At 52.5% G+C, this 13373-nt stretch overlaps 1 long non-coding RNA gene across 39 annotated transcripts in view; it reads right to left on the bottom strand.

The window, feature by feature from the left end:
- The window catches only part of LOC102151812, a 237951-nt gene that overhangs the window by 79203 nt on the left and 145375 nt on the right, over positions 1 to 13373 (bottom strand). For all 39 annotated transcript variants that reach the window (XR_005368676.1, XR_005368657.1, XR_005368655.1 and 36 more), the window contains one exon: positions 6434 to 6561. This is a non-coding gene — a long non-coding RNA (uncharacterized LOC102151812). The remainder of the gene's footprint in view (positions 1 to 6433; positions 6562 to 13373) is intronic.

Below are 13373 nucleotides of genomic sequence, written 5' to 3'. Positions count from 1 at the left end.
AAGCGGAAGCACAGGGTGTTCACGTAAGAATTATGCCACCTGGAATATTTGTTTCGATTTCTGCACCTGTGATGACTGACATGTTCCCATTAAATTCCTAAAAGCATTAATAGGCTGAAAAGAAAGCAGTGTGACTGTGAAATGTGTGAGCTGGGGGGAACCCTGGCAGCGATTCAGCCTCTGCCTAGAGTCATCACTGCAGATAGTCGGGTTCAAAGACCCAAAGCAAATGGCCAATGAACACGTCAGCTCAGCGGCCACTCTAAGGGGTCTCCTGAGGAGTTGGACAACAATGTCATTTGGTCCCCAGAACAGCGGAGGCTCAGAAGCACCAAGCACCTCCCTCCCAGGTGAGAGCTGGCAGGCGGCAAAGCAGAGACCAGGGCTCAGGTCTCCCTTCGGGGTCCCTTTCAATGCACCTCCCCTGCCATGGCCGGTCACCATCCCAATTCTCTCCCACTCCAGCAGAGGCAGGGGCTGATCTCAGGACAGGGGCAAGCTCTGGGAGGATGCCCCTCAATGGGTTTTTCTGTTTTCTTTTTCCTTTTATTTATTTATTTTTTTTTAAGATTTTATTTACTTATGAGAGACACAGAAAGAGAGGCAAAGACAGAAGGAGAGGGAGAAACAGACTCCATGCAGGGAGCCTGACGTGGGATTCGATCCCGGGTCTCTGGGATCACACCCTGGGCTGAAGGCAGTGCTAAATCGCTGAGCGCCCAGGGCTGCCCCTCATTTCCTCTTATTTTTATGAAACTTTTCCTTAGTCCAACATTTTTAAAGGTCCCCTTCTCCACCTGATTTCTCACAGGCCTTACACCAGAGTGCCTCTGGTACACAAGAGCAGAAAGACGGCCATATGGGTCCTTGAGGCTGAACCCTGTATGATGCTGGAACAGGTCAATTCCTTAGTTTTAATAAAGGTTTCATCTTTGCAGGGAGGTTAAAAAAAATTAAAAAACCACAAACCAGAAACAAAAACAAAACCCACAGGCCAGCTTGCATCCATCCCACTGATGGGTGTTTTCTTCCTAAGGCACCCACCATATCTAGCTCAGCCAGAGTGACTAAACTAGAGAGAAAATGGCGTGGAGCAGAAGAATGTGAATTCCCAGCAAGCTGGTCATTACTCAGAGTGACAATGGGGACCGAGAATGCAGCAGCATGGGGCTTCTGGAAGCTGCCCACGTCCCAGAGGAGCCACATGGGGCTCTGTCACTTAGCTCATTATAAACCAAGGATAAAACCCACTGGAGCCAGCAACCCAGACAAACCTAGATCCCAGAGGGGCAGGACGGGAAGGGTTTTTCACTGGAGAGACTTTGGTGCCCAAGCTGGGAAGCTGCTTGCAGGGGACTTGGGGGCGCCTGGGGTAAGAGGTACCAAGAGACACCTTGGGAGGGACTGACCCAGGATACGGAGCACTTACTTCAATTTAGCAAATAGTTCTCTCGTTAGTAAAAGCTTCTAAATGTCAGCCTCAGGTTACAAAATAAAAGGAACATGAAATTATGCAAAAGCACACAGTACTAATCTGTGTGTCACGCACATTCCACAGGAAGACGCCTTCATTTACCACCTTGGCTGTGTTACTTAACCTCCAACCCCTCACACGTTCTAGAAAGAAACGAGATGATGGAAATGGAAATGGAAAGTGTTGGGGGCGCCTGGGTGGCTGGGTCAGTGATGCGTCTGACTCTTGATGTCAACTTAGGCCATGATCATGGGGTTATGCGATCAAGCCCTATGTTGGGCTGTGCTCTGGGCCTGGAGAGTCTCCGTCTTCCTCTGCCCCTTCCTCTGCTCGTGCACACTCTTTTCTCACATATTTCTCTCTAAAATAAATAAAATCTTTAGGGGCACCTAAATCTTTGGGGTCGCTCAGTGGTTGAGCGTCTGCCTTTGGCTCAAGTCACGATCCTGGGGCCCTAGGATCCAGTCCTGCATCGGGCTCCCTACAAGGAGCCTGCTTCTCCCTCTGCGTATGTCTCTGTCTCCCTCTCTGTGTCTCTTATGAATGAATGAATGAATAAAATCTTTTAAAAAAAACCTTAACAAAGAGATACATATATATGGAAAGTATTGCGCTTTCTAAAAAGTATTTATGGAAATTATTAAATGCAGGATTCATATTATTGGTAGTATTGGTATTGCTCTTTTCACGATCACATGAGTACTGTGCCCCAACTCCACTTCTACCCCCATCAAGGCAGCGTCTTGTTAGTGGTGACTCACGCGGCTGCTAGCCCTCCCAGTGCTCAGCCACTTCAGGAGGAAATAGGCTGGCTGGCTGAGAGAAAGCACACACGACCAAACTGTGCAGCTCCCCGGGACACAAGGAGTGCCTCTGAGAAGAAAGGCAGCCCAGTGGGTCACCGAGAGCCAGGCCTGAGGTCCAGAGCCGCCTCTACGTCCAGGAGCCTAATGCCATGACCACGTGAGCATTCAGTAAATACCGGATTCTGTGTGAGCAAGGAATTGAGGAAGAGGGGCAACACGAGCTGGGCCCGGCTCCGGGAAACCCTCAGCACAGGACACAGACACAACAGCAAGAGTCGCTCGTATGGTCACTCCAGCAGGCACTTCATTTTAAAGATGGGGCTGTGACGGTTCAGGTGTCAGTCAGGACCCAACATCTAAAGAGGAGTCTCAGGGTCAAAGCAATCCAACCTCCCTACAGATGCCACAAGATGCCACCAACGGAGTGGCTTAAATGGCAGACATTCATCTCTCTCGGTCCTGGAGGCTGGACATTCCAGACCTAGATGCTGGCAGATTTCAGGTCCTGGTTTGCAAAAGACACTACTCTTCTGGGTTTGTCCTCACACTGTGGAGAGCAGAGAGGCTCTCTCCTGTCCCTTTTATAAGATCATTAATCCCATACTGAGGGCTCCGCCTTCATGACCTCATCACCTCCAGAGGCCCGGCCTCCCCAGACCATCTGCATTCCAGATTGGGGTTTGAACGTACTCATTTTCGAGTGGCACAAACATGCAGCCCGAGACCACAGGGATGCATAAAGCCAGTCTCCATTGCCAGGTTGCTTTCGGAGCAAGAACGGTGGCTCTTCCCTCCTTCACTGCAGGCCCCCTGCGGGTTCTCAGTAAATGCTCGTGGAGGAAAAGACAGGAGAAAGGAGGGCGGAGAACTTTATAAAATGAAAGTCCTTAAGCAGACGGCAGTGCTTATGTTGTTTCCTCAAGGAGACTGGGGAGCCCTTGAAAGAGGAGTACTTTCTGCTTTGTTTCCAACTTTTTAGTCCAAACTCAGTGTCCTCAAAGTCGGTCAGTCCAAGAAAACATTCCCCAAGCGTGTCCTGTGTGCCTGTCATGATGCCAAAAGCCAGGACTGGAGAGACAGCAAGACCCACAGCCTTCTCTCAAAATATTTACAGTGCAGGGGAAAGAGCTGATATTTCAGAAAGTCGTATGCTGCTTCTGGAGACGACGAAGCCCCCTGGGGCCATAATAAGAGCCGAAGTGACAAAGCCTGGCCTTTACCCTAATAATAATTAGAATAATTATCATGCATAATGACAACTGCAGTGGCTGTCCATCTGTGTGGCCAGCTGCTGGATCGCTGGGACCAACAGAGCCCCAGAAACACTTTTGTTTTCTGGGACCGGCCGGGACACGGTGCCCTGCCTCCATGTAAGCCCACGGTGCCACTGCTGAGGAAGCTCGTCGTCTGGTGGCATGGCAGGTATGATCAGAAAGACACAAAAGTAGGCGCATTTTCCTCTAGACTTACGATTCCCTCTTCTGCATTTGCCCTCACATTCTGACATTAATTGAACTCTGTCTTTACTACTAAAAATAAACTCCAGGTCAAATGCAACGAGCCAAAAACCTCAACATGAAACCACAAGAAATAGAGTAAATAGCAAAATGGGCCTAATAGCAGAGGTGTGTTGGTGGAAAAGCTTTTTCTGTTTCAAGCCTCGAGTCCCGAGTGGGCAGGGAGTTCTTTCAGTGCCACAGACGGTGAGTATAGGAGGCAACCGCACAGCTGTGGCTAAGGACCAGGGCTGGCTCCTGTCCACAGGCGGGCAGGCAGGAGCTCTCGGATGCCCTGCCCCCAAAGGTCAGGGCTGGGGGCAGCTTGAGAATATCAGGCAGGAGCCGAGAGATGCTCCCTGGGGGAGATGGTGCCAGGAAAGCCCAAACGAGCAAGGTGAGGGGCAAAGGGAAGATGGCAAGCCTGTGTGCCTGCCCAAGGAGGGGCGGGGATGAGAGAATCACCTGTCAGCGGCTAGACAGGTAAGGAGGTGGAGAAGCCAGCAGCAAGGGCCCCCTGCTGCGGAGCTCCTCGCCCCAGTGCCTCCAGGGTCCCATCTGCCCTTGCACCCCTCTGCAATGGGAACAGCTTGGTCCAGCCCTAATTCCAGCGAAAAGGGAGCTTCAGGGAAAAGGGGGATCACAGAAGAGGCTGCGGCCCTCCCGCTGGACTCCTGCTTCCCAAGTCACCTACCTGGACCAGGAGCGCGGGCTCCTGAAACAAAACGTGAGCCCTGGCCGAGTGCCTGGGAGCCGATAGGCTCATGGCAACATCCACAGCGGGCCTGGCAGCTGCACTCAGCGTAGACGAGTTGTGTCCCTGAGGTGGGAAATCAGTCCTGACATGGCAGTGGGGGGACACAAGGGCTCCGGGCCGCTAGGCATAGGGTGCACAAGCCCCCCCCACCCCCCACCAGCCGCAAATCATCTCAGCTCCTACTACGTCTCACTCACATGCAACTCCCAAGAGCCTCCCCCCACCGCCCAGCTCTACAAAACCCCTGCGGCCCTCCCCTGCCAGGGGGGAGGGGCGGGAGAGTCTGGAGAACCCTACATGTGTCACAGGACTGCTGGGGACACAGGAGATGAAACACAGAAATGCACTCGGACACATTTAAGGCAAAAGGGAAAAGGCAAAGGGGCACATGAATTCCATTCTCTGCTGCCCTCTCACTCTTCCTCTCCTGTCTGCTCACTGGTCCCCATGTGAACCATGTTTCCTTATTCCATTGTGATTGATTCTTTTCAATGTCTTGTTTTTTTAAGAAAAAACAAAAATTGCAACTGACCTCATTCTTTGCTCTAAGTCTTTAAAGACTTTCTTCTTTTGGTTCTCTCTCTCTCTTTCTCTCTCACTTTCTGCTTCCTCCTTTTTAATTGTTCATTCCTTTGTTCTTGCAATATCCACAGTAGTATCAGGTGGCGTGTTGGGTGGGGTGTCAGGATGTGGAGGACAGTCTTTTGCTCTAAACAAGCTCATAAGTGACTGGGGGCATGGGAGTGGGTGGGGGAGACACCTGACAGTCTGAGGGAGGCATGCCCTAGATCGCCGGCTGCAGTCCGCCGGAGGAAGTAATGCACTCTGCTAGGGGTAAGGAGGTCTGTGCACCATGCACACATCGTTTCCCAGAAAGACCTGGTGGTAGCTGAAAGTCAAATAAAAGAGCAGACCAAAGACATGGAAAGAGCCTGCTGCATGAAAGGAACTGAACATGGTGTAGTCAAGAAGTTAAAAAAAATGAAACCCCAGGGTGTCTGGGTGGTGCTGTTAGTTAAGTGTCTCACTCGTGGTTTCAGCTCAGATCGTGATCTCAGGGTCGTGAGATCGAGCCCCACATCAGGCTCTGCACTCAGCAGTCTGCTTGAGATGTTCTCTCTCCCTCCACCCCTCCCACTCATGTGCGCACGCGCTCTCTCAAATAAATAAATAAATCTTAAAAAAAAAAAAAAAAAAAAAAAAACACACACACACACAAACCCTCCTGTTTTGGAGCATTTCCTCCTTCATGTCAGGCAGCATGCTAAGCTATCTCCACTATCTCATTCAATACCCACGACATCCTCTTGAGGCAAGAGCTAATATGATCCCTATCTTACAAATGAGGAAACCGAGGCTTGGAACAGCTGAGTGAGCCACCCAAGGTGGCAAAACTAGGAAAACCCAGGTCTGCCCAAAACCCCGGGTTTTCACCTCTTCCTTTACCCCAAGGAGCCTCTGACTTGGTGGGACTGACCATGCAGTGCAAGAGGGTGGGAGGGAGACAGAGGATCCCAGTCTATGTACCCTAAAAAGGTGTTCTGCTCCCAATGCACCTTCTCGTCTTCCCCCAGGGCAGTCCCCACACATCTCGGCAGGACAGCTGGAGCATCTGCTACCTCTGCCAGGAGGAAAGTTGCGGGGTGTCCACATGGGAGGTGGTGGGCTCCATACTTGGCTAGGTTCAGAGGGAGAGCTCCCAAAGCACAAGACTGAGTCCACTGAATGCCAGGAGCCAGGTCCCAGGTGTCAGAGTGAGGTTACGGGAAGCCAGCTTCTCAGACCAGCACAGGAAGTCAGGCCAAAAAGTCAAGACCACGACCCTACTTGCGTTGCAGGAGATCACCGATTCCAAAGGCTACGTTTTGCTTCATAAAGTTCAAGAGGAGAAATCTCTTACCTTTCTCCAAATCCCAGAATGGTCCAGCTTCATTCAGGGGAAGACAATTCTCCAGTTCCTCTAGGGTACCAAATGGATGTGTGTATTTTTCAGACTGAAGGCACCAAAATCCGAGGTATGACAGGATTCTATAATATGCCAGAAAAGGACAGAGAAGTATTAGTATCAACACTCACACTAAGCGAATTTGATGAGACCTTCCATCCGTTTGAAAAATACAAAGTGCCTATTTACTATATGCTAGAGGAGAAGCTTCAGAAGAGTAGGCATTTATTTACTGAGCAATTATTATGGGGTCAAGCCCTGTGTTAAGCCATTTAATCCTCTGAGACCGGTTTTGAGGGCTCCACATTTCAGAAGTCACATAAAAGGCCAGGCCAGACCTGAGAGTCACGTCTTCCTGCCTCCCAAGCCCCTGCACACTGATCATGTACGTTCTCCTTCTGCACTAAAGCTTTTCCATTCATCTGAGCCCAGGAACTCCAGGTAGAGGGAAACGAGAAACATACTCAGTAACTAACTGCATTTTGAGAATGTGCTGTCCCTGGATGCCCAACCCACTCCACAGCCAGTGGGGATAATGTGAGCCACGGATGCTGTGTCAGATTAACTAGGTTGTAAGCTTTTATCTGAGCTCCACATTGTCATCTGGTAACATGTGATCGGTGGACATCAGGCATTACTCAGGGAACAAAAAAATGTTGCTTCGCCAGGATTGTTATCCTAACTGATAATCAAGATGGCTACATGAGGTGGCCAAAAGGGAGATGGGGGGAAAGGGAGCAAGGGGGCCGCTGTTGGTCTTCTCAGCTCTGGGAGGACCTTCTAGGATACTTGAAGCAGAGCCGAATGCTCAGCTGGGTGGGCTCGGACACCGACTCATCTCCTTCAAGGAGTGGTATGGTACGAAAAAAGCCACACTATTGGGGCGCCGGGGTGGTCAGTCGGTGAAGCACCTGCCTTTGGCTCAGGTCATGATCTTGGGGTCCTGGGATCGAGCCCTGCGTTGGGCTCCCTGCTTGGCGAGGAGTCTGTTTTTCCCTCTCCCTCCGCCATCCCTCCATGCCCCCAACCCTCACTTGTGCATGAGAAAGCAAGCCACACTGTTACACTGACAATGGGGGTGATCCTCACCATTCCAGGCCTCCCTCTTGCACCCCCTCAAAATCCCCAGCATCTTAGCCATCAAATCATCAAGAAGACGGAGCTCGGTGAACATGGACTCAGAATCCCTAAGACTGACGAATTCTGAGAAGCAATCTGTTCTCGTTCTCAAGTGTAGGAACAGCTGGAGAAATACCCTCATCCCACAGCCAAGAGCAGAGGCCAGGTGGCTTGGATTTCCTACCACCAATTCCTTCTCCCTCCTCCAGGAAGAATGTGGTCACAACTAGCTTCTTGGAGGCCCTCTGGTTATCACACGCCTCCCCGGGAGGTGTTAGCATCACGGATGGACCCACAGCAGCTCTGCAAGCCTGGGAGTGCCTGTCTCCTCCTACCAGGCACCAGTCGCACCGCTTCGCCTTGCCCCAGTTCCCAGCAGAAGAGGCTCACTCAGGGAAGTCCTTTGACTGGCCATGAGCTCAGAAGGATGTCTGTCCTCCTCGGCACATCCACACTCCAGCCATGGGCAGCCTCCCATACTTCTCAGGCATTTTTAAAGTTACTTTTTTTTGCCTTGTTGTCAAAATGCATCTGCCTTATTGCCTGAAAAAGGCAGCAGCCCCGCTCTCTGGTCGTTAAACAGCCCGGATCGGCATTCCAGGTCTACAAGAGTCTTGCGCAAGTTACTCTCCAAACCTCAGTTTCTCGTCTTAAAGGATTGTTCTCAGTGTTAAGTGAGAATCTTTGCAGAGCTTAGCACTGGGTCTGGCAGGTTGTGAATGCTTAGAAATGTCAGCTATTAGTAATACCACTTAAACGAATGCTCAGGCCTAACTCCTTAGTCTCCTCCCAATAAGGGAGAACAGGCCTCCCCTCTTCCTATCTCAGTGTGACAGCTTATTCGACATAAGGGCTCGGTACTTGGGACCCAGTGAACAAGCGAAGCCCATCAGAACCCATGCAGTGGATCACAACACTCACCCACCTCCCAGCTGTGCCACGGCATTAAACAAAATAGTGCACACAAGAGGTGCTCTATGAATGACAAGGTACTGGAGAACCGTAATGAATCAAATTAACACGCACCGTCTGTACAGAGCACTTTGCTGAGGCACATCCCCATGGGACCACACTGAGCACCCACAGTGACCCCAGGAGGTCAGGTCACAGCATGAACCTCATCCCCATTTTACAGACATGGAAACTAAAGCTCAGAGGCACTAAGGAGGCTGCTGGCACCAAACAAGGAATATGCAGCTGAATCACTGGCTTGCAAGCTCACTCCCTCTCCTTGAAACGGGGACAGCAGTAACACACAACATCAGCTCCTGCAGAAAAAGAACCTCTTTCCAAGGCAGCCAAATTGATTAATGTTTTTAATTAATGTTTTCAACCACACACACACGGAGCAATGTTACATGGAAGATGAGGAACTACAACTTCCAAGTTTTTCCCAGGAGCCAGTCCAGCCAGGTGGTCGCTGCCAGGGCATGGGAGGAGGAGCCCTGGGCCGGCCAGGGTGGTCAGAGCGGGAAGGTCACAGCCCTGCCTCAATGCACGGAGCCTGGCAGGCAGTACAATCACTTCCTACTCACGGAGGTGAGCCAGGGATAAAGGAGACCGGCCTAGCACAGGGCGACAGGACTCTCTTGGCCACTCCTCAGGAATCCATCAATCCCAGCAGAGGAGGGAGCTGGGTGCAGAGGGAGGCCCGACATGTAGCAGGTGCTTGGAGCCTAGGCCTAAAGGCTGATGTGGTTACTACTCCCAGAACCTCCTGCCTGACTCTGCCCCAAGGACAGATTTCACCTGCTCTGCGGTTGCCAGAGATACCCTGCACCTGAACTAGGTGGCCACAGACATTCTCAGGATGCTGACAATGCTTCCCTGATGTCGCTCGGGATCACTGCTGGGGCCCTGTGCTATGTTCAGATGAATAAGGGATTGGAGGGCCCGTGACAGGCAGACTCGGGACCCCGAGGTCCCTAGGAGGTAAGAGGCAGACTGGGACCCAGAGACGGGCCCTCTGCTGTTGTGCTTAGGGACCCCCTGCCCTTGCTCTGCCAGTGGAATTCCAAGTGTGTCCTGTCCCCAAGTGTCCTCTGTACAACTCGAAGGCAGGGCCATATCACCTTCCTGTCTCCAGCATGAAGGTGAGGGGCAGGAGTGTGACATACATCCCTGAATACTTTAATCACCAGCTCTCCTGTGAACGTGGCCCCCACACCACCGGGGCAGCTGGTCTTGAACGCCACCTGGGCGCTGCCTGGGCAGTGGGGCCAAGTGGGCACACTGATGGCAGCCAGGACCAGCCGCCTTGTAGGTGGGGGACCCGGGCCACTCGGCAGGAGAGTGAGTAGGCCGTGAAATGAGAGACTACACAGGGATTCCTGACCTGGAAATCATCAAAACGCCATCCATTCACTGCAAAGAGACCACAGAGATGGATTATGGCACCTACAGGAGCAGAGGACAGGACAGCTGCCCCTGCCCCCCCAAGAAGCCGCTGAGAGCAGGCCCTGGCCTTGGGATGTGTTTGCTCCCTTTGGAGAAGACCTGGAGGAAGGACATAAATACAGGCACGTCAGCAAATCCAGTGAGGTCAGCAAAGCCGGTGAAAACCTCCAGGCCTGGCTCAGCGCTGGACCCCTGCAGTGATCCCAAGTGACCTCCTGCAAGTACTGTCAGTACTGCCCTCAATGCAATGAGATCCAGCAGGGCTGAACCCAGAGGCAGGGAGTGCGCCCAGGTCACAGGCTGCTGGGGTCAGAACTAGTCCCTACTGGCTAAGAGCTGTGCAGCCTGGGCAGTCTACTTAACCTCTCTGATCATCAGGTGTACATCAGGGCTCCTAAGAACAGTTACTTTCCTGGACCAGGGGCAAGGATGCATGCAGGGTGCACAGAGGGCTGAGTATGATGCCCGACTCTGGGTAAGTGCTTGAATAACACTGGGTTATTTCCAGGGTCTTACATGCTGTTATAATCCACGTTGCTGGGCCAGCAGGTCACACAGTCTCTGATTTCAATCCTGGGGCTGCCACTTCCTAAGAACATGACGTGACCATGGACCACTCACTTGACCTCCCTATACCTTAGTTTGCTCATTACCAACGAGCCATGCGGGACCACCAAGGACTACAGAGCACGAAGTAAAGCAGGCGGTACGGCATGAACTTTCCGGAATGAGGGCCCCGGCCCAAACTGAAGGACGTTCTACAAAGCAAAACTTGGCAAGGACTCTTCAAAAACATCAAGGTCAAGAACAGCCAAGGAAATAGTGTATGATAAGCGGGGGTACTAAGGAGACATGGCCACTAAATGCAGGAATGATCTGGAATCAGGAAAAAATAGTCCCAAAGGACGTTATTGGGGCCGCTGACAAAATTGCATGCGGCCTGTGCATGAGATGATACGATTACAGCCATGCTGAATTTCCTGAGGTTGATCGGTACATGGTGCTTATATAAGACAATGTCCTCGTTCTTAGGAAATGCACGCCGAGTATTTCGGGATAAAAGGGCATGTCTACAACTTACTTGCAGATGGTTCAGAAAAAAAATTGTGTGTGTGCACGCATGCGTGCGTGTGCATGTGTGAAGGGGTTGGGGTGACAGTGAACTAACAGTGAGTGACTCCGTGTCTACGCCAGTTCTTTGTATCACCCTTGCAATGTTTTCTGCCAGTTTGAAATGGTGTCCAAATGAAAGATGACTGAGAGCCCAGGCGCGGGACAACAGAAAAACAGACCTGACCGGCTGGCCTCAGCCATCCAGGCGGGTAAAGCACAGGCCGTTCCCACAAAAACCATGTCACCTGCGGGATAAATGTTATGATGGATTGTGCAGAAAACTACAAAGGATAAAGCTGAAATTCAATTTGCACCACCACCCCCTCCTGCCAAGGAAAAGAAAGACAAATGGGTGCCTCCTGTATAACTACGCCCCAGGGCCCGGCTCTGCGGCCGGCATCTGAGCCATCAAGCGGGGCGCCAGGGGGGCTGCAAGTGCCCCTGGAGGGGGGCAGGGAGGCCGAGGCTGATGTTCACTGGGTGCCAGGCGGTCTTATGAAAGCTCTCTGCACCCTGATCCTCCTCAGACCCCTTGAGGCAAATGCTATCATTATTCCTATCTCATGCTGCAGGAAAATGAGATTGGAAGGAGGCTCCCACAGGGTTTAATCTGGAGCGTCCGGGGAGTTGGGATTTGAGCCCCCGCTGCCTTCACAGGATTTCCACAGGCAGCAGGGAGGCAGGCCCCATGGGCCAAAGCAGCAGCCAGCACCAAGCCCTGCCTTTCCCCTGCAGCCGAAGCCTCCTGCCTGGCAATGCTGGGGTCTCAAGGCAGTGGGAAGATGCATGGGTGGAGACCCTGGTGCTGCCCCAGCACTGTAAGAGCCCAGCACCGGCTTGCAGATAGACTCACCGACATACGTCTTCTCTTACGGAGTCCAACAACGCGCACAAGATCTCTGGGAGAAGACCCAACAAGCTGGGGACCTGGGTGTCCTCCAAGAGGAGAGACGGGGGTCTGGGGACACTGGATGGGTCTGGGGCTTCATTGAAAACCTTTTTATTCCTTCTCAGTTTTATCTTGTGAATGTTTTACTTACTCAAGAAGGTTTGGGATTGTTATGGTGTGAACGAATACAAAGGAGGAAAAAGAAATTGACCCGGTTACTGCATGAGCTTGCTGTGAAGACGAAGCAGGGAGCCATTCCGGGCCGCACCCCACCGAGTCCCTGGTGTCCAGCTGTCACTCACCACACCCACCCCTGCTTTCAGAGGCCAGGGACAGCCATGATTGGGGACCCAGAAGACACAACAGCATTATACATAACATAAATAGATCTGCTCGCCAAGAGAACCAGCCCAGGGGTGCTGAAAGCCCAGAGGTGCTGTTAAGGCAATGTGGGAAAGCCACCTAACACCTAACCCTATCGCACCTGTCCAACCGTGCCGTGCCCTTGGCACAGCAACCCAGGGGGTGGGTGCGACTCACACCTTCCCTGCCTTACAGCTCAAAAAAAGAGAGGCACGAAACAGTGAGCGAAGGTGCCCAAGCTCTTCAGGGAGGACACAGAAGTCTCGCTCCAGAAACTGGGCTCTCAGCCCTTCCACTTCCCCACAGAGGGGGGTGAGGACCCACGGCTGTCCCTGGGAGAAAAGGACCTGGGGCCAGAGCCCACAGGCTGCACGCCTGCAGGAGTCACGGCATCGGGCAGCCAGCCTCACGTGAGGCCAGAAGGGGACCAGGGCGGTGAAGGTGTAAAGCGTGCACACATCATCCCCTGGAACCAGAGGGGGCGACGGCAGTGGCGGGAGGAGGAAGGCCTCTGCAGGGCGGCCTCCCAGGAACCGTGGACGCTTTCCACCCCAACGCTCCTCTGTGGATGCACGCTCACACTCAACTTTCCCTCACAAACACCCTCCCCGCTCTCCCCCCGACCCCAGAGGTGTCAAGCTATTCAATCAACCCCAAAGGTAAATAGTTTTCATTTCTCCAACCCCAAAAACCTCCCTTCCTGCCAATGCGCTCAGGTCTTGTCACCCAGAACATCAAAGACATTGCTTTCGGTAAAAGCCTCTCGGATCATCAGGTGACGCGTGCAGATAAAAACAACCCACCACATGCCAAGTTGGCCCCCCCCCCACCCCACCCATGGGGCGGTGAGTGGGCTGGGGAGAAACTGAGAACTGCAAGGAGCCAAACGCGGGCCCCTCTGCCCCAGTCCACGTCCGTCTGGTGACCTTGCCCAAGTCCCTTCCCTGCTCCAGGCTTCTCGCAGTTTGGCGGGGGAGCCAAGCAACCTTGAGGTCTTTCAGATCTAAAATTCAC

This window comes from Canis lupus, chromosome 13 (assembly GCF_011100685.1).
Source record: "Canis lupus familiaris isolate Mischka breed German Shepherd chromosome 13, alternate assembly UU_Cfam_GSD_1.0, whole genome shotgun sequence".
Classification (NCBI taxonomy): domain Eukaryota; kingdom Metazoa; phylum Chordata; class Mammalia; order Carnivora; family Canidae; genus Canis; species Canis lupus.
The sequence above is the reverse complement of the archived record's forward strand: the minus strand, read 5'-3'. Positions and strand labels throughout refer to the sequence as shown.